Here is a 22,438-nt window from a genome sequence, read left to right on the forward strand (position 1 = left end):
GAATGGAGGTCTGAAAGCCTATGGCATGCAGAGCATCCAACTGGGCATTAGAGGGGGCGACTTGGATAATGAGCTGCTAAAGTTGGAAACAAAATTAATTTTCCTGATGGACAGTCTGTACCCAGTGGGATTGAATGAGTACAATAGTTACTCATCATATCTCTAATCTACTTGTCCCTGCTTTGTGCATAATGAATATAAAGGATGATACTTATCCTTTATTAATTCCGGTGGGTAGATCCAGATGATATAAGGTGCTTATGGATCTACATTAATGGCAAGTTTTATCCCTTGATTCTCTCCTCCTTATTTAGATGGTAGAGATTAAGGATGCAACATGCAAAATACATATACATATTTTTTCTGATTTTGTCCATTGTGACAATGAGGAAAAATTGTTAATACTGAAAACTCATAGTCATCAGTAATTCATACAGATTAGATAACGATATGGTACGGATATTTGGGAACCGTAAATGAACCTGGGATTTGCCAAAATAAGTGGTGACAAAATTGTTCTTATGATGAATAACTATATTCTTATGATTACCAGCCCCAGACAGTAGTAAAATACAATGTGAGATTTAAAGATGAAAAATAGAACAAGAAAATATATATTAAAAATAGAAATAAAAATATAAAAAATTTAATAAAAAATAATCACCCTATGGCCTGAGTCCGGGAGAACCTGTAAAAAGAATAAGGAAAATTATATACTATGTCTATTTCATTAGACAATTAATTCAATTAACATTAAGGGACCAATATCAGGGGATAAGAACGACCTGATCACCTTGTATCCAATGAGGTTGAAAAACAGTATATTTAATTTGTTTTTTATAAGATCAACTGATAGACTCCCAGTGGAGCTCCAAGAGCATTATTATATTATTTTATTGTATACACATATGCATATCAGCTTACTCCCCTGCTTTTGACAATAAAAGCTAATATAATACTATTGTAACCTTATACATCGATACACATCTATAATAAGTGAAATGCCCGCACATGTTAATGGGTGAAAAAGATGATTGTATAACATCTAATAAGTAGGAAGGGTAAAGTTTAAAACATAAGAAACATGTATATAACACTTAATAAGGTCACATTAGGTAAATTAATAAATCATAACACTGTTTTAGTGGTTATGACTCACTGCAAAGCAGCACTGACACAAGCTTACAGTAAACACATTGTAATAACACTTTAATTTAATTTAGGTTCTCACATCACGCATCACGTGAATAAGTGTTTAATATCACTTATAACATCCCCTTTATCATTCACGAACACATCACAGTAAGTTTTAATGCGTGCATTATATAAAATGTATCCAATACAACACAATGTGGTTTTGGTTTTGTCACTTTTTGATCACATTTATGTTTTTCAGCACATCACAGGAGAGTTTCTTTCACGGTTTATTTATTTTGTGCACACGTGGCCATAATTTTTGGAATGATGTATTTAATACATATGTACAGTTTACACGTTATTTACAAATAAGGTATACAAGCTTCTTACGTTCAATACAGAACACCGATTTACCATATACAGTTTAATATTATTGATGGGGCTCCGATATTTATAATCCCAGGGGAGAAGCATCATCACATCCCCGGTTGGTCCAGTTATATCACGGGACCAGAAGAGGGAAGCCGTACCGGGAGACACGAAAATAACATTACTGTTGTCCCTAGTAAAAACTATTCAGGCTCCGTGACAGGCCGGGATGTATCACATGATCGGACTTACTCTGTCTAAACCCTCACAAGAGGGAGCCGCACCGCGATTGGATAAATAAATCACATGACGGAGAATCTGTCTCGTGATTGGTGCGGCCAAACTGTGATATTCGGGTTACTGGAGACACTCTGGTTAGCCCTGAAAAAACTATCTGTGAAACGCGCGTTGGCGGTTCACACTATACCAGAATGTTAATTAATTGTGCATGCCAATAGAATGTGTTTGTGTCTTCATACGATTTAGAGAAAAAATAAACTCCTTAACATAGATGGACCAGTATAGGACTTAGACTATGGAATTTAATGCTGAATGAAGTTAATGCAAGGCAGCCAAATAGTCAAATACAAGACAGCATGATAACACTGTAGTGAGATCCAATGTCTGACATATCTTTAATGAGGTGCATATAGGTATTTAGGGTTCAACATAGGAGTATAGTGCATCTAAACATTAATACCTTACACACAGCTATGGCTCCCTCCAATTGAATGGAAGATTTTCACTGACCGCATTTATTAGTGAATTAGATACAGCTGTGTGGCTGACATTACAAGTAAAAGTGTATCAGCTACAAGCTTACTCTTTGTGTTCCTTCATGATAATGAGTACCTAGCCATTCTGCAGCTACCTATAAAGGATTAATTTGAGTGTAACCTCACACTGGTATCTGGAAATATAAACGCTGCAGTCTTCTATTTACCATTAAAAACTCATAGAGAGCAACTGTGTAACAACTTGATGCGAGTGTCAGGGATCTGACACTTTACATATAGTGGCAACACATGTGTTATGTGTCTAAGTGCTAAACAGCAGTACATTATATACAGCCATATGGAAGGCTTTCACTAACTACATTTATTATTTAATCACACATAGCTGTGTGGCTGATATTGAAAGTAACAATGTATCAGCTACAAGCTTATATTTAAAAGTTGCTCTCCTTTATTGTAGGTAGCTATCCTGCAGCTACCTACAATAGATTAAATAAAGTACAATTTCATATGTGTATCCAGATATATAAATGCTGCAGTTTTCTAGTAATCATTGAGAACACATAGAAAGCCACTGTGTAATAAGTGAATGCGAGTATCAGGGGGTTTGACATTCAATGCATAGTGGCAATACACTTGGCACCTGTACAATTAATTCTTCAGACAACTAAATTTAAGCATTACATCCTCAATTGAGGAAACCTGTCTATTTCAACTGACCAAAACTCAAATCTGTAAGGGTATTGCAGTGAATCCCCTCTGATAGTTTTCTATAATAAACAGTTACTGGTTACAGCACACATGTACAGCATATGGAAATAAATTACAGCACAGTACGTATGAATGATGGATTACTGTTGTGTGTATGATAATTATTACAAGATATAATACAGGTATTTGAAATCTGGAATGCAAATCTGACTTATTATATTAAAAGATTGAATATGACCCAAGTGACACAGGACAAGATAGTCACTGTAATAGAAGAGTAACACATAATACTAATAACGGTGTTGATTAGCGTGCTGGTCAGTGATATAGCCATTGAAGATTGGTCACTTAAGTATCAATCAACTGAAAGCAACCAGTGACACACAAGCATTCACAAATTTATTAGAAAGTTTGATTTGGAGGAAACTAATACAAGAAATTAGTCATTGTGATACAAGGAGTGTAGAAAATCTTTACTAACATCTAGGAAGAAATAAGCACAACACATAACAATAAGAGGAGGTCATAGTACCCATCAATTATACTTACGGGCAGTGCACGATAATCTGGGTATAGTGTGTATTTTTCTAACAATACATGTCACACTTTGTTTTGTCATTGTATGTTGGTTTTTAATATTTCACAGTTACAGGTTTTTTAACAATACCATAATAAAAGTTATATTTTATATAATCAATCTTTTTTTCTGTGTGCCACTTAAGACCAATTCTTTTTCCCTTTTTGTAAATAAGTTTCTTACCATTGGCAACAATCCAAACTGTGGTAGCACCACCACAATTAATTCAAATTTATGAAATAGTAAACAATGTGGGGTCAAATAGTATAGTACAGTTTACATTACTAGTGCAGTAGTCTCCCTGTCCCTTTTCCCTAAAATAGGTACATGTGGATGCTGCAGCTGAACCTATTTGAAACATTGTTTATTTTAATCTATTTCCACCAATAGACCAGCGATCTGTGTGTATCTTGGTATCTAGTAGGAGTGTGCATCCAGAAACTCCCAAGCCTAACTGGTATCATTGTAAGGGAGCTTGTTGCTCATTGTAAGGGAGCTTGTATTTCAAAGAGTAGCTTGGATTTGTAAGTGTATGTGAGTTGGAATCAGCAGAAGGTGAGTTAGAATACAGAAAAAGGTGAGTTTTATAATACGCAATCAGGAACACACATATTTGCAATACCATTAAACTTCTGGTGAGGCTGCAAGGGGCTGACCTTGTGAGTGAGTGAGAGGGTCTCTTACTTGGAGTAGCAGAGGGGCTGTGATTGTGCGTGTGTGAGGGGCATTTTTTTTTAAGCAGGAGCTGGAAGCCGAGTGAAAAGGAGGTGCAGTGAGCTGGAACAACTGCAACCTCTAGGTGGAGTATCGGTGCCGCAGGAGAGGTCCCGCTCAGATAAGTATTGATTACTTACTTATTGTGTATTGATTGTATTGGTTATTTGGTTTTTATTCTCTTTAGTGTACTTTCGAAAAGGTAATAAGGAGTTGAGTTCTCAAACAATGGGAGGGGCCATGATTGAGAGTCTCACTCAGTGCATGTCATGCAAGATGTATGCGCACCTGGAGCAGCCGACCCAGGGCGAATACATATGCATGAGATGTGAGCAAACGGTTGCCCTGGAAGCCCAGGTAACTGATCTAGAGCAGACCGTTACGCGACTGAGGGATATTTACAATCTCGAGTGAAGTTTTAGAATGGTGGCGGAGTTGCAGCAGGGGTCACTGGTAGATGAGGAAAATCAGGTAGGCAGTTGGGTCACTGTTAGAAGGGAGAAAAAGAGGGGGAGGCACAACATCTCGGATCTATCAAACCCGAACAAATTTGCCCGATTGGACGAAGATTCGGTGGATGATAGCGACGAGATGACGGAGCCGGAGGAGACAGCTCCCTCTAGCAACCGGAGGAGTGGTCCCTCTGGCTCAGATGGGATGAAAGCTACAGAGGCGCCCAGGCAGATGGTGGTGGTAGGGGACTCTATCATTAGGAAGGCAGATAGGGCAATCTGCCACCGGGACCGTGATCGCCGTACAGTCTGTTGTCTCCCGGGTGCTCGGGTATGGCACATCGCGGTCCGGGTAGATAGATTGTTGGGAGGGGCTGGGAAAGACCCGGCGGTCTTGGTGCACATTGGCACCAACGTTAAAGTTAGTGGTAGGTGGGATGTCCTTAAGAAAGATTATAGGGGCTTAGGCCAGAAACAAAAAAAAAGGACATCTAAGGTAATTTTCTCCGAAATATTACCAGTGCAATGCGCTAGCCCAGGGAGACTTATATACAAGCTACAAGAATCAGGGCTAGGAAGCACAATATGCACTTGGGTCAAAAACTGGTTAGATAATAGGAAGCAGCGCGTTGTGGTTAATGGATCTTTTTCAACTTGGACTGAAGTGCTAAGTGGTGTGCCGCAAGGCTCAGTATTAGGACCGCTATTGTTCAATATTTTCATTAACGACCTAACAGAAGGTCTAGAGAGCATGGTGTCAATTTTTGCAGATGATACCAAATTGTGTAAGGCTATAAATACAGAGGAGGATGCCGAGTCTCTTCAGAACGACTTAGTTAAATTAGAAGCATGGGCAGCCAAATAGAGAATGCGCTTCAACACAGACAAGTGTAAGGTAATGCACTGTGGTAACAAGAACAAAAATTACACCTACCTACTAAATGGGGTTAAATTAGGGGATTCTGTACTGGAAAAGGACTTAGGTGTCCTCATAGATAGCAAGCTAAGAAGTAGTATCCAAAGTAGGACTGCAGCAAAGAAGGCTAATAAGATATTAGCATGCATAAAACGGGGTATTGATGCTAGGGACGAGAGTATTATACTCCCGTTATATAAATCACTAGTGAGGCCACACCTTGAATACTGTGTACAGTTCTGGGCACCGTACTACAAAAAGGATATCCTGGAGCTTGAAAAGGTACAGAGGAGGGCGACCAAACTAATTAAGGGCATGGAGACGATGGAATACAAGGAAAGGCTTGAAAGACTGGGCATGTTTACATTGGAAAAGCGGAGACTAAGAGGGGATATGATCAACATCTACAAATATATAAGGGGACAATACACAGAGCTTGCGCGGGACCTGTTTTTGGTTAGATCAACACAGAGGACTCGTGGACACTCGCTCAGGTTAGAGGAGAGGAGATTCCGCACAATACGGCGTAAAGGCTTTTTCACGGTAAGGACAATACGTGTTTGGAATTCCCTGCCCGAGGGAGTTGTAATGGCGGAATCTGTCAACACCTTTAAGAATGGGTTAGATAAATTCCTATTGGAAAAGGATATCCAGGGGTATGGTGCATAGTCATGCATTATAGTTACTATAAATAGGGATAAAATGCAATGGCTGACAGCAGCATCAGTCAGAAATTTTAGTCAAATCATCATGCATAGGACACCACAAATAGGTTGAACTCGATGGACAATTGTCTTTTTTCAACCTCAGATACTATGTTACTATGTTACTATGTGACAGAGGGAGATTTGGGAGGTAAATGTGTGGCTCAGAGACTGGTGTAGGAAAGAGGGGTTTGTGTTCTTGGAACACTGGGCGGACTTCTCAGTCAGGCGCCATCTTTTTTCTTGTGACGGATTGCACCTGAATGAGGAAGGGGCTGCGGTGCTGGGGGATAGGATGGTTAGTAGGTTGGAAGAGCTTTTGAACTAGGAGCCTGGGGGGAGGGTTTAGCTAGAAACTATGGGTCATGCAGCGAGTGTAGTAGGGATGGGGTAGTGAGATAAATGGGGGTGGAGAAGGGGGGAGGGAAAGTACAGCCGGTAAGGGTATATACATGGGTTCTATTAAGGGTGTTAAGAAAGGTATTGCTAAAGCATTCAATAATAACAATTATGTGTCATCATTACAGACTATAGAAAATGTTGTACAGGACTTAAGGGAAAATACTTATGTGAGGGCGGTGATTTTAGATGGGAACATTGGGTTGACCAAAGAGAAAAGTAAGGTGGGCAATACTAAGTATGGTGGGGTTGGAGAGGGAGCGAGAAGGACAGTCTGTATCAGTAACTCTACGGATGCACTAGTTAACCAGGATGGGAAATCTTTAGGAAAACAAACAAATAAAGGAACCGATAAACTAAAATGTATGCTTGCAAACGCAAGAAGTCTAGCAGGTAAAATGGGGGAATTGGAATTGTTAGCATCAAAGGCTGAGTATGACATTATAGGTATTACGGAAACATGGTGGGACGACTCTCACGACTGGGTTGCTAACTTGGAGGGGTATTCTCTTTTTTGGAGGGACAGGGCTAACAAAAGAGGAGGAGGTGTATGTCTTTATGTTAAACCATCACTTAAACCATACCTAAAGGAGGTTATCTATGAGGAGACCGGCGAAAACGTGGAGTCACTATGGGTGGAAATCTCAAGTGGGGGAATTGATGCAAAAAAACTAGTCATAGGCACGTGCTACAAACAGCTGGATATTAGCATACATGAGGAAGAACAACTATTGCAGCAAATCAAAACGGCTGTGGGATTGGGGGACATCCTTGTCATTGGGGATTTTAATTACCTGGATATAAACTGGAGTAACGATTCATGTGCTAAAGCGAGGGGCAGCAGGTTCTTAAATATGTTTAGGGATCACTAGTTGTCTCAATTAGTCGAGGACCCAACTAGGTGTAAAACTACCCTGGATCTAGTAATTACTAATAATGTGGACATTATAACAAACACTAAAGTTGGGGAGTCTTTGGGTAACAGTGATCACTATATGATAACATTCGACATCAGTTTCAGGAAACATAGCTACAGGGGTTCCACCAAAACTTTTAACTTTAGGAAGGCTAATTTCAGTATGCTTAGATGTGCACTTAACGACATAGAGTGGGAGGTTCTGTTTAATAACAAGAACACTTCGGAAATGTGGGATGTTTTAAAAGGGTTGCTGGATAGTAATATTCATAACTTTATTCCCATGGGCAGTAAACGCAGGAGTATTAAACTCAAACTGATGTGGCTTAACAAGAAGGTGAAGGCAGAAATGGATTAAAAAAAAGTGGGCTTTCAAAGCATTTAGATTTAATGGAAATGAGGAGTCTTTCACGTATTACAAGGAGTGTAATAAGAAATGCAAAAAAGCAATAAGAGCAGCTAGAATGGAAAATGAAAAGCAAATCGCTATAGAGAGTAAAACCAATCTTAAAAAGTTTTTTAAATACATAAATGGAAAAAAGGAGAATATAGGTCCATTAAAAGATGAATTAGGAGAATTGATAAATGATGACGAAATAAAAGCAGAAATACTGAACAAATTATTTTCATCAGTATTCAGTGATCGCAAAATACGCGCTATAGCGCGTTTTTACGCGCTACAAGAAGAGACGTACCCGGTTTTAAAAAATGAGCGGGTCCCATAGGACGCGCTGTGTATCACTGCACCAATAGGAGACTCTGTCTTCCCATCCAATCACCGCCGCATCTCTCTATCCGCATGCACCCAGAAGGCCCCGCCCCCTACACCGCGCACACACATCACACCGGGGGCAAGATGCTCCGCTGAAGCTGGTCTTCTATAAGTCCTCTTGTGGCGGTGCGGCCCGCCTCCCCCCCCCGATCACCCGCTGGAGCCTCAAGGGAGCCGGACAGAGTGAGGACGCCCCCCCCCGCCGATCACCCGCTGGAGCTTCACGGAGCCGGACAGAGTGAGGACGCCCCCCCCCGCCGATCACCCGCTGGAGCTTCACGGAGCCGGACAGAGTGAGGACGCCCCCCCCCCCGCCGATCACCCGCTGGAGCTTCACGGGAGCCGGACAGACAGTGAGGACGGCTCTGCGGCGCGCTACACACTGTGCTGCGGGGATGTTGAACGCCGGTGACCGGGGACTGTGCTTGCTGTGCGGAGGGGTGAGCTGGACTTGCGGTGGCGGCTGGGGGGCTGCTCATATCGGTGGGATGGCGGAGATGGGGGCTGCATGGCGCCTGCAAACAGGTGTTAAACGCAACATTTTTGTGGTATGGAGTGGGGGTGAGGCGAGAGGGTGACAGTGCTGCTGGTCTCTGCAGCATACAGGACCCTTGATACAACCACTGGATTCGAGTCATGCTGCCTGTAATTTATGTGCTGACTGATCAACTTCAGTGACACTCACTGTGCTGGCTGCCTTTGTTGGTTACTGCTGGTTGCTGTTGGTTACTGCTGGTTGCCGCTGGTTACTGTAAAGGCAGCCAGCACAGTGAGTGTCACTGAAGTTGATCAGTCAGCACATAAATTACAGGCAGCATGACTCAAATCCAGTGGTTGTACCAAGTGTCCGAAGTCGTCGTCAGGATGTTGGCATTTAGTATACCGACACCAGCATCCCGATCGCAGCAAAGCCGACAAGAGTGACGAGTGCAGAGGGTACCCTAACCTCCCACCCCTAACCCTCCGTTTCCCGCAGCCTAAACCTAACCCACCCCCTTAGTGCCTAACACTTATACCCCCCCCCCCCCTCTGCAGCCTAACCCTCCCCAACACCATATCCTAACCCCCCCCCCCCCCCCTTCCCACCCGCACGCTAAACCAGTGGCGGCAGTGCATACTTCCCTTCAGGATCCTGACTGTCAGGATATCGTTGCCGGGATCCTGATCACCTCTGGATGCCAGTGTTGGTATTGTGGCTGCTGTCAGGATTCCGGCATCGGTATTACGGCTGCTGGGATCCCGACAGCCAGGATCCTGAATGCATACTTCCGATATGATAACAGCCCAGCAGCATTGTCACCCTCCCTCCCCCACAACACTTTTGTAGTGTCTAAATCCAGTCTGGGGCTCTATTATAGCGGCACCATAAAGCCATTACATATAGAAAATGTATTATTTAATAATGTTGTCCTGTTTTTTAATCATATAATTGTTAAGTGCTCTACCTGGCGCAATGTGAATAACGTGCTCTGCCTGGTGCAATGTGAATAACGTGCTCTGCCTGGCGCAATGTGAATAACGTGCTATACCTGGCGCAATACGTATAACGTGCTCTACCTGGTGCAATGTGTGGCGCAATGTGTATAACGTGCTCTACCTGGTGCAATGGATGGCGCAATGTGTATAACGTGCTCTACCTGGTGCAATGTGTGGCGCAATGTGTATAACGTGCTCTACCTGGTGCAATGTGTGGCGCAATGTGTATAACGTGCTCTACCTGGTGCAATGTGTGGCGCAATGTGTATAACGTGCTCTACCTGGTGCAATGTGTGGTGCAATGTGAATAACGTGCTCTCCTTGGCTCAGTGTGTATAGGAGGTTCTACCTGGTGCAATGTGTATAAGCGGCACTACTGTGTGGAATAATGTGAATTGGTACTATTATGTGACCACGCCTCTTCCCCACGAAGCTACGCCCCTAAAAAATTCCAGCGCGCCTTCGGCGCGCACTGTCACAGTTTTCAGTCTCCGTGCGGGAGAACCAATTCTCTTTCTGCCACAAGGTCACCAAAATGTCTAATTACATCTAAAGTGCGGGGTGTCCTGTATGCTACACAGCCCAGCAGCATCGTCACCCCATCCTCCCCCTTGCACCCCTTTTGTAGTGTCCAAATCAAGTTTGTGTTTTTATGTTTGAATCATTAATAAGACTAATTAAAACCTTCATTCCGATGGGACCCAGAAAAGGACAAGTAGGACCCCAATTTTTAAAAGTGAGGGGTCCCTGGGACCCACTTTTTTTTGGTCTCAGCGCGATCACTGAGTATTCACCAGTGAAGAACTGATGGTGGGAGTAGAGCATAATAATTGTGACAGTAATGATTCATGGTAAGATACTTGGTTAAGCAAAGAAGTAGTCCGGGAGAGACTAAGCGAAATTAAGATTAATAAATCACCTGGTCCTGATGGACTTCACCCGAGGGTTCTTATGGAGCTTAGTTCACAACTAGCACGACCCCTATACTTGATTTTCAATAGTTCAAATAGATCAGGCATGGTACTGAAGGATTGGCGTATAGCTGGGGTAGTGCCATTATTTAAAAAGGGATCTTAAAATCTTCCGGGAAACTACAGACCAGTTAGTTTAACATCTATAGTGGGGAAAATATTGGAAGGAATTCTAAGGGATGTCATACAGGAGTATCTAAAGTCCGCTAGGATTATTAGCAAGAACCAGCATGGGTTTGTGAGGGACAGGTCATGTCAGACTAACTTAATTAGCTTCTACGAGGAAGTGAGCATCAATCTTGATCAAGGAAAAGCAGTGGATGTGGTCTTCCTAGATTTTGCAAAAGCCTTCGATACAGTTCCTCACAGGAGACTGATGATCAAATTAAAGGAGATTGGCCTAGGAAAAACTATTTGCACATGGATAAGCAGCTGGTTGGATAGCAGGGTACAGCGACTAGTGGTCAACGGGAAGTCCTCAACCTGGTCCCCAGTAGTCAGCGGAATACCACAAGGGTCCATACTCGGACCACTACTGTTCAACATATTTATCAATGACCTAGAAAAAGGCCTGGAAAGCACAGTGTCAATCTTTGCAGATGATACTAAACTGTGTAAAGTAATTAATTCAGAATTGGATGTGGAGTCCTTGCAGAATGATCTATCTAAACTTGAACTCTGGGCGTCTAAATGGAAAATGAGGTTCAATACAGACAAATGCAAGGTTATGCATTTTGGGACTAAAAACAAACTTGCATCCTACATATTAAATGGGGAACGCCTAGGGGAAACAGAGTTGGAAAAAGATTTGGGGGTATTCATTGATAATAGGCTTAATAACCGTACACAATGCAAAACGCAGTAAAGAAGGCAAGTAAGGTGCTAACGTGCATAAAAAGGGGAATTGAGTCAAGGGACTCGAATGTAATCCTGCCGCTGTATAAGGCATTGGTACGTCCGCACCTGGAATATTGTGTTCAGTTTTTGGGCACCATTGTATAAAGAAGACATCAGTGAACTTGAATGTGTTCAAAGGCGAGCTACTAAATTGATTAAAGGCCTAGAAGGACTGGACTATAAGGAAAGACTTACTAGGCTGAATATGTATACACTAGAAAAGAGGCACCTAAGAGGAGATATTATTAATATCTTCAAATATGTTAAGGGACATCACAGAGAGTTATCAGAGGAATTATTTATTAAAAGAACAGAGTTTAGGACACGTGGGTACTCGCTGCGACTGGAGGAAAGTTCCGAACGCAACGGAGGAAAGGGTTCTTCACTGTTAGGCCAATCGGGATGTGGAATTCACTACCAGAGAAGGTGGTAATGGCGGACTCTGTAATTGGATTTAAAAAAAGGAATGGATAAATTTCTGAATGAAAAAGATATCCAAGGTTATAATACTTAAAATATCAACGTGGTTAATCCGGGGGTAACATGAGTTATAGTAGCTAACTAGTCATAAAACATTATTTAGCAAGTATGTAGAATCATCACAACTTAAAACAGGTTGAACACGATGGGCAATTTGCCTCTATTCAACCTCAAATACTATGTTACTATGTATCAGAGAAGTCAGGTTATGCGTAGCACAAAGTTCTCCATCTGAACCAGATTTTACTATCTTTTTGACTTAGGCATGGCCAAGAGTCTAAATACCTGCAGGCTCTAACTGATTCTGTAGCCGCTGGGAACGTTTTCACATTGGCTCTTAAACTTGAGTCGTTATCCAGTCCAATTCACATTACTATCTACCTCACCTACAGGGGCAGGTTTCTTTTTTGTATATAAGAAAGATGTAGGTCTTAGCAGAGGCGTAACTAGGGTTTTTGGAGCCTAGAGCAAGATTCAGAATAGTGCCCCCCCCCCCCAAAAAAAAAAAAAACCTCAAAGTATGTGCGGCGTGTGGCAAAAAATGGGCATGGTCACATACCAGAAGGGGTGTGACCACTGGAAATAGGGTGTGTCAACATATGACACGCCACCTGATTCTCGTCACACTGGGAACATTGGGGCATAATTATGTAATACGGAGAAGGCATAAGGAATGATAAACCAGTGCAAGGTGATAAACGCACCAGCCAATCAGCTTCAATATGTAAATTAACAGTTAGGAGCTAATTGGCTGGTGTGTTTATCACCTTGCACTTATCACTGGTTTATCACTTCCTTATGCCGTCTCCAGACTTAATACATCTGATCCTCTCTTTGCAATTCTACATGCACCTTACATATATGATGATTTCTCACAATGTGGAAACTCTGAAGAAATGTATTTTCTGAGGCAGATGGCGTCTGCAGTTGGTATTCATTATTCATGTAGGAGATCACATCATCCAGAAGATGCCTGTTTTTGTAGCAATATTAACAAGGTCAGCATCATACAACAGCGGTTCAACCAGACTCGTGTCACCTCCTGCCCTCTGAGTCTCTCAGCCACACCATCTCCCCCTTGCATCTCTCAGCCACACCATCATCTCCACCCTGCATCTCTCAGCTACACCATAATTTTCCCCCTGCATAATCTCTCAGTCACACTATCATCTCCCCCTGCATCTCTCAGCACCCCATCACCTGCCACTCCGTCGTCTCTTAGCACACCATCACATCCCACCCTGCGTAGTCTCTCAGCACACCTTCACTTCCCCCTGTGCCGTCTCTCAGCACACCATCACCTCCCGCTGCATCGTCTCCCAGCACACCATCACATATCCATGCATCGTCACCCAGTATATCATAACCTCCCCTGCATCTTTTCATGTTCATGGCAGTACGGATGGTGTAATGGTTAGCATTACTGCCTCACAGCACTGAGGTCATGGGTTTGATTCCCACCATGGCTCTAACTGTGTGGAGTTTGTATATTCTCCCCGTACTTGCGTGGGTTTCCTCCAGGTACTCCGGTTTTCTCCCACAATCCAAAAATATACTGGTAGGTTAATTGGCTCCCTACAAAATTAACCCTAGCGTGAATGTGTGTGTACATGTGGTAGGGAATATAGATTGTAAGCTCCACTGGGGCAGGGACTGATGTGAATGGCCAAAAAATATTCTCTGTAAAGCGCTGCGGAATATGTGTGCGCTATATAAATAACTGGTAATAAATAAATAAATAATGTTCTGCCTGTGTCTCTCACCATTACCTTTTCCTTCTGTGTCAAGCAGCCTCCCCAACTTCATTGTGTCTCCCTGAGTCCCCCCTTCATTCTATGTCTCTGTGTGTCTCCCCAAGTCCCCCCCTCATTCTATAGCTTTCTGTGTGTCTCTCTCCCCCCACACTTCTAAGCCTATCTTGTGTGTCTCCTTACCCCCCCCCCCCTCTTCTAATTCTAGTCACCTGCTCAGTTACTTAATGGCGTGGGAAACTGCGCATCTACAGGAGACATGGAGGAGAGAAGAGCATACTTCCACTGCTTCCTCCATATTTACCTCCAGATGGCTGGAGGAGGAATTACGGGAGATCGTGGGGAACGCTACAGGGTAATTAAATTAGTTCTCACCATAAGGAGTTTTGCACCGCTCCGTCCCTTCCTAACTGTCCCAAACTGTATGCACCCATTTACGGCATTGTAGATCAGCTCTGCTGTTTGCACAGTTCTGTGCTACAAATGGCATCGCATCTGCTGCTGAAATGGAGCACCAGGGATCCAGATGTGCCGGAAAGTCAAAGTCACTACTCACTCCTCCCCCCCTCCCTCCCACTTCCTTTCCCCACCCGTACCTTTCGGGAGCTGGGAACCGGGAGTGGGTGAGGCATTCATCAGGCTTAGGCTCTGGTGCTCCGCTCATCAGACAGGGGGTGCGTGACAAATAGTGGTCACGCTCGCGGCAGGTGGAAGCAAACAGGTGGTGCGACAGGTATGGTGGACGGTGGGAGTACAGAACTGATTGGCGAGTGGCGCGATACTTCAACGCCGGAGTACGGGCAGCCGCAATGATGGCACAGTGGGTGAGTGGGCCATGCAAGTGTCGGTGGTGCCCCCCTCTGCTGGGCATGCCACGGTGCCCAGGGCACGCACCCTGCTCACCCCACGCTTGTTACGCCACTGGGTCTTAGACCTTATATTAATTATCAGAGGTTAAATGAGATCACCATCAAGAACCACTATCCTTTCCTCTCATATCCAAGTTATTTGACTGAGTCAAGGGAGTAGTGAATTTCTCTAAGCTTGATCTCAGAGGAGCTTACAACCCCATCCATATACGTGGTGGAGATGAATGGAAGACTGCCTTCAAAACCCGTTATGGTCATTATGAACACCTTGTTATGCCGTCTGGACTCTGCAATGCTCCTACTGTCTTCAAAACTATGCTAATAAAAAACTATGCTAATAAAATCCTTCTAAATGGTACAAGGAGTCAAGAACAGCATTTCTACATTTGAAACAATCCTACAATTTAGCTCCAGTTTTATGTCATACTGATCCTTCACGCCCATTCATCCTGGAGGTGGATTCTTCTGCCGTGGGCATTGGGGGCAGTGTTATCTCTGAGATCTGATTATGGACAACTTCATCCCTGTGAGTATTTTTCATGCAAGTTTTACCAACAAAATTCAATTACACTACTGGAGACAAAGAGCATTTGGCTATAAAATTAGCTTTAGAAGATTAGAAACATCTTCTAGAAAAAGCCCACTTTCCAATAACCATAACTATAGATCTTAAAAACTTGCTTTAACTTAGAAACAACTCACTGTGTAAATGCATAACAAGCCGGCTGGGCCACGTTCTTTTCGAGATTTGACTTACAAGGGACATTTCATTCAGGCTACAAGAATCGTAAAGCCGATGCATTATCACTGTCTCTTTCGACTGGAGAGGAGTCTGCCGTTAACCAGGGTCATCCAATCATCAGTCCTCTCCCAGTTGCTGCGGCTACAATAAAAACCACGTTTCCTGTTGAAAAAATATTTCTCTAAACAATTCTACTTACCACTGCCTAATACTGTACATTCAATACCATATGAGGTATACCTGAAGCATATTCTATGGGTGCAGTACTGCAGACATCTTGTGATTAGTCCTACTTTGCCTACACAACTGATTTTTTTAGTGACCGTATTTTATGTCTGAGGATATGGGAGCCCACCATCTCTATCTCCTGGGCTCTTGTCCACAGTCACCTGGCTCCCGAATAGCAAATTACGTGTCACCCCCTGGCCACATGACTCCCACCACCAATCAGATCCCTACAAGCTCTATAAAAGGCACTTCTGCAGCGCTGGTAGTTTGCCAGTGCAACTAAACTTGTCAGCTCCAGACCTCTTGTTCAGCAATTAACTCCTCTGCAGTAATCAGTACTACCAGTCCCAGCTTGGTTGATTTCCCCGCAGTAGCATTACTGGTCCCAGCCAGCATACAGTGCTACAAGTTCCAGCCTGGTGGATTTTTCCGCAGAAACACTGCTGATCCCAGCCAGCGAACACTACTACCAGTTTCATCGTGGTAACTGTTCTGCAGTAGCACTACTGGTCCCTGCCAGTAATTTAATCTACCAGTCCCATTCCTGCTGCTGGTTTTGGCCTAGGGACATATACTGTATTTCCAGTACCAGCCTGGTTAACTCTCCGTTGCATAATCGGTTCCAGACAGGTATCCAGCTTAGCCTATCCCAGCTTGTTACCCAGCATAACCGGTTCCTGCCCGGTAGCCTGCATAGCCGGTTCCAGGCCAGCTTCCACCCTTGATAACCTGATTCTTCACCTATGCTCATGGGCAGGAATTTCATAAGCCTCCCAGCTTCTTGCACCCAGCCTCCACTCCGACTTCAAGCCCCAGACACTTCGCCTGATTTTACATATACTTTGCGTGTCATCTGTTTTTGGTTGCTACAGAATGATATACAGAGCAGTAGAGAGCCTGGTTGGGACCAGATACTTTTCAGGGGGCATGGCCTAATCACAGGAGGCGTGGTCATGTAACCTTAGGATAAAAATGCAGAAATAGTTGTATTTTAAGAGCTTCCCTGGTGTGTGCTGCGCTGAGAAGAGCTGCTAGGTATGGGGGAGGGGGCCCAGATCACCCACTGGGCCCCTCCATCAGACCAGTGCCAGGGTATTTAGCACCCCCCCCCCCCCCCCTCAGATCCACTGATAATACAGACTAAATCACAGGCTTTCCACTGGATAGCAGTACTAACTCTTGGCTGTGGGATCTGGTCTCTAGGTCGACAGTAACGAGGTCGACAGTAACTAGGTCATCCGCTATTAGTTGACAGTAACTAGGTCGATAGGGTCTCTAGGTCGACAGGGTCTCTAGGTCGACAGGTCAAAAGGTCGACATGAGTTTTTAACTATTTTTGTCTTTTTTTGAACTTTTTCATACTTAACGATCCACGCGGACTATGATTGGGAATAGTAACCTGTGCCGAGCGCAGCGGTAGCGGAGTGAAGCGAGCCATGTGAGGGGACATGGTGCACTAATTGGGGTTCCCAGTCACTGTACAGAGAAAACAATACCAAAAAAACATAAAAAACTCTTGTCGACCTTTTGACCTGTCGACTTAGACCAGGCATTCCCAACCACGGTCCTCAAGGCACACCAACAGTCCTGGTTTTAGTGATATCCAGGCTTCAGCACAGATGGTTAAATCAAAATAACTAAGGTACTAATTAAGTCACCTGTGTTTAGGCCTGGATATCACTAAAACCAGGACTGTTAGTGTGCCTTGAGGACCAAAGTTGGGAAACACTGACCTAGACCATGTCGACAGAAGAGACCCTGTCAACCTAGAGACCCTGTCGACCTAGTTACCATCGACCAATAGTGGACGACCTAGACACTGTTGACCTAGTTACTGTCAACCTTCCATACCGCACCCTTTGGCTGTTGCTGCCAGATATTCCACTATGTAAGCAGCTGTCAAGTACTGATAAGAGTATCAGTTACTCTATATAGTGCTTGTTAAGGGCCCTACACACTGGCCGATTTTTTGAAAGATATGAACGATCTCGTTCATAAATGAACGAGAACTCGTTCATATCTTTCAGTGTGGAGACTCCTGCGATGAACGATGCGCGGCCCCGCGCTCGTTCATCGCTGGTCTCCCGTCGGCTGTGCATGCAGGCCAATATGGACGATCTCGTCCATATTTGCCTGCACTTCAATGCAGCCGCGTGACGGGGGGAGTGAAGAAACTTCACTCCCCCCCGTCACTGCCCCCCCGCCGCCGGGTCGCTCGTCGGCCGTATCCGCCGTCGGGCAGCTCGGCGGCGGGTCGGCCAGTGAGTAGGGCCCTTTAGAAATGCTTAAGGTGTTTTCTGTAAAAACTCATGAACAAGGTTTCAGGAGTAATTAAAACATAAGCTAAAACAATTATTGTAATGTAAAGCCATACTTGCCTACCTGACCCTCTCCATGAGGGAGAAAATGCTCTGTTCCTGGACTGTCCTGGTAATGTATGATTGCAGTCACCTGTGGTGAAACACCTTTCTTATCAATGAACTAGCTCACCACAGGTGATGGCAATCATACATTACCAGGAAAGTCCAGGAACAGAGCATTTTCTCTCTCATGGAGTGGGTCAGGTAGGCAAGTATGCGTAAAGTTCATGGTACACAGTATTATCACCTGGTTCATCATTGTTTTATTCCTGATGATACTCAGCAGTACACAGTAGCTGCAAATTTTGGAGTACAATCTGTAATTCTTATAATTAGTTCTGGAAACAGGAGGAAATCTGTGAAATAATGAAAAAAAAATGAACAAAATAACTGTGTGATTACTTAACTAGTGTCTGGAAGTTGCTGCAAGGCTTGTATCAACGCGTAGCTTTTTATAGGAAAAAAAAATACTGTGGCCCAGCATGTCCTTAATCTTAAAACGTGTTTTAACTTTTACATGTAATACTTAATTCCATGTAATACTTAATTCTGTTTTACATTTATACTTGCTTTTATTATTTGGTTCTGCTCTTTAATTGATATATTGGCATGTTTCTGTTAAAATCAGGATTTTTTTTAAGATAAAGAACAGCCAATAAATGTGTTATTTAAGTAAATTAGTGGCTCATCTTATTCCGACACCTTCTTCCCTGGCTCACACTTGCGTTCTGGATCTCTGAAATTAGTAGCTGATTGCAGGAGGGTTCCAGGGCAGCTTGTGTCATATACATATTGGATGAGGAGGAGGAGGAGCCTGTAAATGTCCTGCTGCTTGCGTCATCTCAGTTGAAGATCAATTATATTACTTTTATTTTTGTGAAATAAACTGCTTAACCTATTTATAGGCTTTTATATGATCAATTACAGCATCTCCCAGAATGAGCTAGTTGTAGCCGTCATTGGGGTGATGTTCTAATCAGGGACTTGATTGGGGATATTCCCTATTGACTGTGCAGCTGTTTTGTGTATATTAGTTCTGGGATATGTAATCATGCCTGATCTCATAGGGTATCTCTGGACTGATTTCATTATTGCTAAGGAAACACAGGGGCAGATGTATTAACCCTGTAGAAGTGACAAAGCAGTGATAAGTGGAAAGTGATAATGCACCAGCCAATCAGCTCCTAACTGTCAACTTACATATTTGGCTGGTGCGTTATCACCTTGCACTTATCACTGCTTTATCACTTCTCCAGGTTTAATACATCTGCCCCACAGTGCTTTAAAGTTTCATTGCCCTATTCACTATCACAGCTCTCGGACAGTAGCTTGCTTCACACTTAGGGGCCCTACACATATCACAATGCGCCGCCGAGGCGCCCGACGGCCGATACGGCCGACGAGCGACCCGGCGGCGGGGGGGCAGTGACGGGGGGAGTGAAGTTTCTTCACTCCCCCCGTCACGCGGCTGCATTGAAGTGCAGGCAAATATGGACGAGATCGTCCATATTGGCCTGCATGCACAGCCGACGGGAGACCAGCGATGAACGAGCGCGGGGGCCGCGCATCGTTCATCGCTGGAGTCTCCACACTGAAAGATATGAACGAGTTCTCGTTCATTTATGAACGAGATCGTTCATATCTTTCAGAAAATCGGCCAGTGTGTAGGGCCTATAACCCACAATGGCTCCTTAGCAGCCTTACAACATGTAGGTTGACAGTTACACTAGTAAAAATATAAATAATGTGGCTTTTCAGCACAGGCATATTAAAAAGGGGGTAGGGGCGTATGTGGATGTATCTGTGGGCCCCCACTTTTAAAAAAAAGAATGGAAAAAAAAAACCCAGCAGCAGCGTATGAGAGGCTCTAGCACTGTGCCAGAGTCTTGTGTGTTGGAGCATTTTTCTGGAATAGTCTTTGGAAATATAACACCGGCCCTATATTTACAAAGTTAGTGCTGGAAAGCTGCGCAAGTGGTAAGTATAGAAATGGGTGCAGGATGTTTTATGTGGGCCCCCCTGGACCCCAGCTCCCCTGTGCACTCATTATAAATATACCACTCCCTTTCAGAGTTCCACACCATCCAGACCACCAAAACACCACACAACCAGCGTCAGCTGCTTACCTGTCTGACTGATCTCCTCCCGACTCCAGTTCCTGACCTCCCAGGGATTGATGGCTGATGTCACCGAGAGGCGGGACTTAGGTTTGCCGGCAATGGGTCTGGGGCTTAGGACAGGGGCAGGGCTTCTATGGACTGCATTAGCTGCAGCCCATAGAAACCAGATAGGGCTGACAGCTTCCCATGGGAAGCGTTCCTTCTGCTATCGCAGTCCGGACTAGCAGTCCCAGTGGAAGAAAACACTTTCCCCAAGGACTGACTGTCTGGCTGTGATTAAGAAGGAGTGCTTCCACTTTTAGGCAGTCTCTGAGGATGGCGGAATTACTGGCAGGGCTGCAGCCCAGCAGCCCATAAGTAAAATCCGCCTCTGCTCCCAACCACCCTGCACCTCCAGAAAAACTTCTGCTGTTGCAGAATATATAGATATTTTTTTACATTTGCTGCATATTGTCTTTTCTTTTTCAACAATTGCTCAGTGATAACTTATCAAGCACATACTGTAAAGTCTGGTTCAGAGATGGACGCAACAGAGCGATTTTATGCACCGCGTATGTGCTGTGATAGTCTTGTCACTTTGGTTGCAGAGAGGATTTATTCACAAAAGTGATTGATGATCAGGGAACATTTGTGGTGTTAACGGGGGGGGGGGGGGGGGGGGGCACTTCAAACACAGTCATGACTCATGTCACAACAGTTTTGAGAGTGTATGCAGTAAAAATGTCTCCAGTGTCTTTCTTCCGACGGCCATACTGTGTGACTATATGTGCATTGGGTGTCTGCGTCTTCATACACAAGTGCCAGGTATGGAACGCTGCTGGTGGGCTTCTCATATGATGGCTATAATGGATAATTCACCGTTTGCTCCCAACCACTGGAAAACGGACAAAATCTTCCAGACAAATTGGTTAAATCCATGATTTTACACTTACACTTAAAAGTCTAAGGTTTTTTTTTATTAAGGAGAAAAAAATGGGGGTAAGGGATAGAAATGTAATTGGTGACCTGTACCTATGATAAGGCCTGATTCATAGTTGGACACTAATGCAATTGCAGCTGCGCTCGTGCTCACTGTGCAATTATGCTAATGGCCATAAAGCCATTTTGTGTTTAGTTAGGAACACCCACAGACAGCTTCTCACATACACCACTTACTGTTTGTGCTTTCTGGTCCATTCATGCCAGACAATGGGCTAGATGCATCATCGCTTGGAAAGTGATAAAATGGAGAGTGAGAAAGTAACAGCCAATCAGGTCCTAACTACCATGTCACAGGCTGTGGGCCAGATGTACTAAGCTTGAAAAGTGATAAATATCACTGTGATAAAGCACCAGCCAATCGGCTCCTAACTGTCATTTTTTCAAACACAGCCTGTGACATGGCAGTTAGGAGCCGATTGGCTGGTGCTTTATCACAGTGATATTTATCACTTTTCTCTGACGTCCTAGTGGATGCTGGGAACTCCGTAAGCACCATGGGGAATAGCGGCTCCGCAGGAGACTGGGCACAAAAGTAAAGCTTTAGGACTACCTGGTGTGCACTGGCTCCTCCCCCTATGACCCTCCTCCAAGCCTCAGTTAGATTTTTGTGCCCGGCCGAGAAGGGTGCACACTAGGGGCTCTCCTGAGCTTCTTAGTGAAAGTTTAGTTTTAGGTTTTTTATTTTCAGTGAGACCTGCTGGCAACAGGCTCACTGCATCGAGGGACTAAGGGGAGAAGAAGCGAACTCACCTGCGTGCAGAGTGGATTGGGCTTCTTAGGCTACTGGACACCATTAGCTCCAGAGGGACCGAACACAGGCCCAGCCTCGGAGCTCGGTCCCAGAGCCGCGCCGCCGGCCCCCTTACAGAGCCAGAAGCAAGAAGAGGTCCGGAAAATCGGCGGCAGAAGACATCCTGTCTTTACTGCAGCTGTGCGCCATTGCTCCTCAGCACACTTCACACTTCGGTCACTGAGGGTGCAGGGCGCTAGGGGGGGGGGCGCCCTGAGCAGCAATAAAAACACCTTGGCTGGCGAAAATACATCACATATAGCCCCCAGGGCTATATGGAATGAATTTTAACCCCTGCCAGATTCCACAGAAAAACGGGAGAAAAGGCCGCCGAGAAGGGGGCGGAGCCTATCTCCTCAGCACACTGGCGCC

The 22,438-nt window shown here is 44.3% G+C and overlaps 1 long non-coding RNA gene across 1 annotated transcript in view; it reads right to left on the reverse strand.

Annotated features, from left to right (window-relative positions):
* Nucleotides 1-22,438, reverse strand: part of LOC134934864 (uncharacterized) — a 144,376-nt gene that overhangs the window by 54,829 nt on the left and 67,109 nt on the right. The window contains exons 2-3 of the long non-coding RNA XR_010179830.1: nt 18,423-18,531; nt 15,603-15,728 (exon numbers count right to left, since the gene is read on the reverse strand). This is a non-coding gene — a long non-coding RNA (uncharacterized LOC134934864). The remainder of the gene's footprint in view (nt 1-15,602; nt 15,729-18,422; nt 18,532-22,438) is intronic.

The sequence above is a fragment of the Pseudophryne corroboree genome, chromosome 6 (genome assembly GCF_028390025.1).
Source record: "Pseudophryne corroboree isolate aPseCor3 chromosome 6, aPseCor3.hap2, whole genome shotgun sequence".
Taxonomy (NCBI): Eukaryota; Metazoa; Chordata; class Amphibia; order Anura; family Myobatrachidae; genus Pseudophryne; species Pseudophryne corroboree.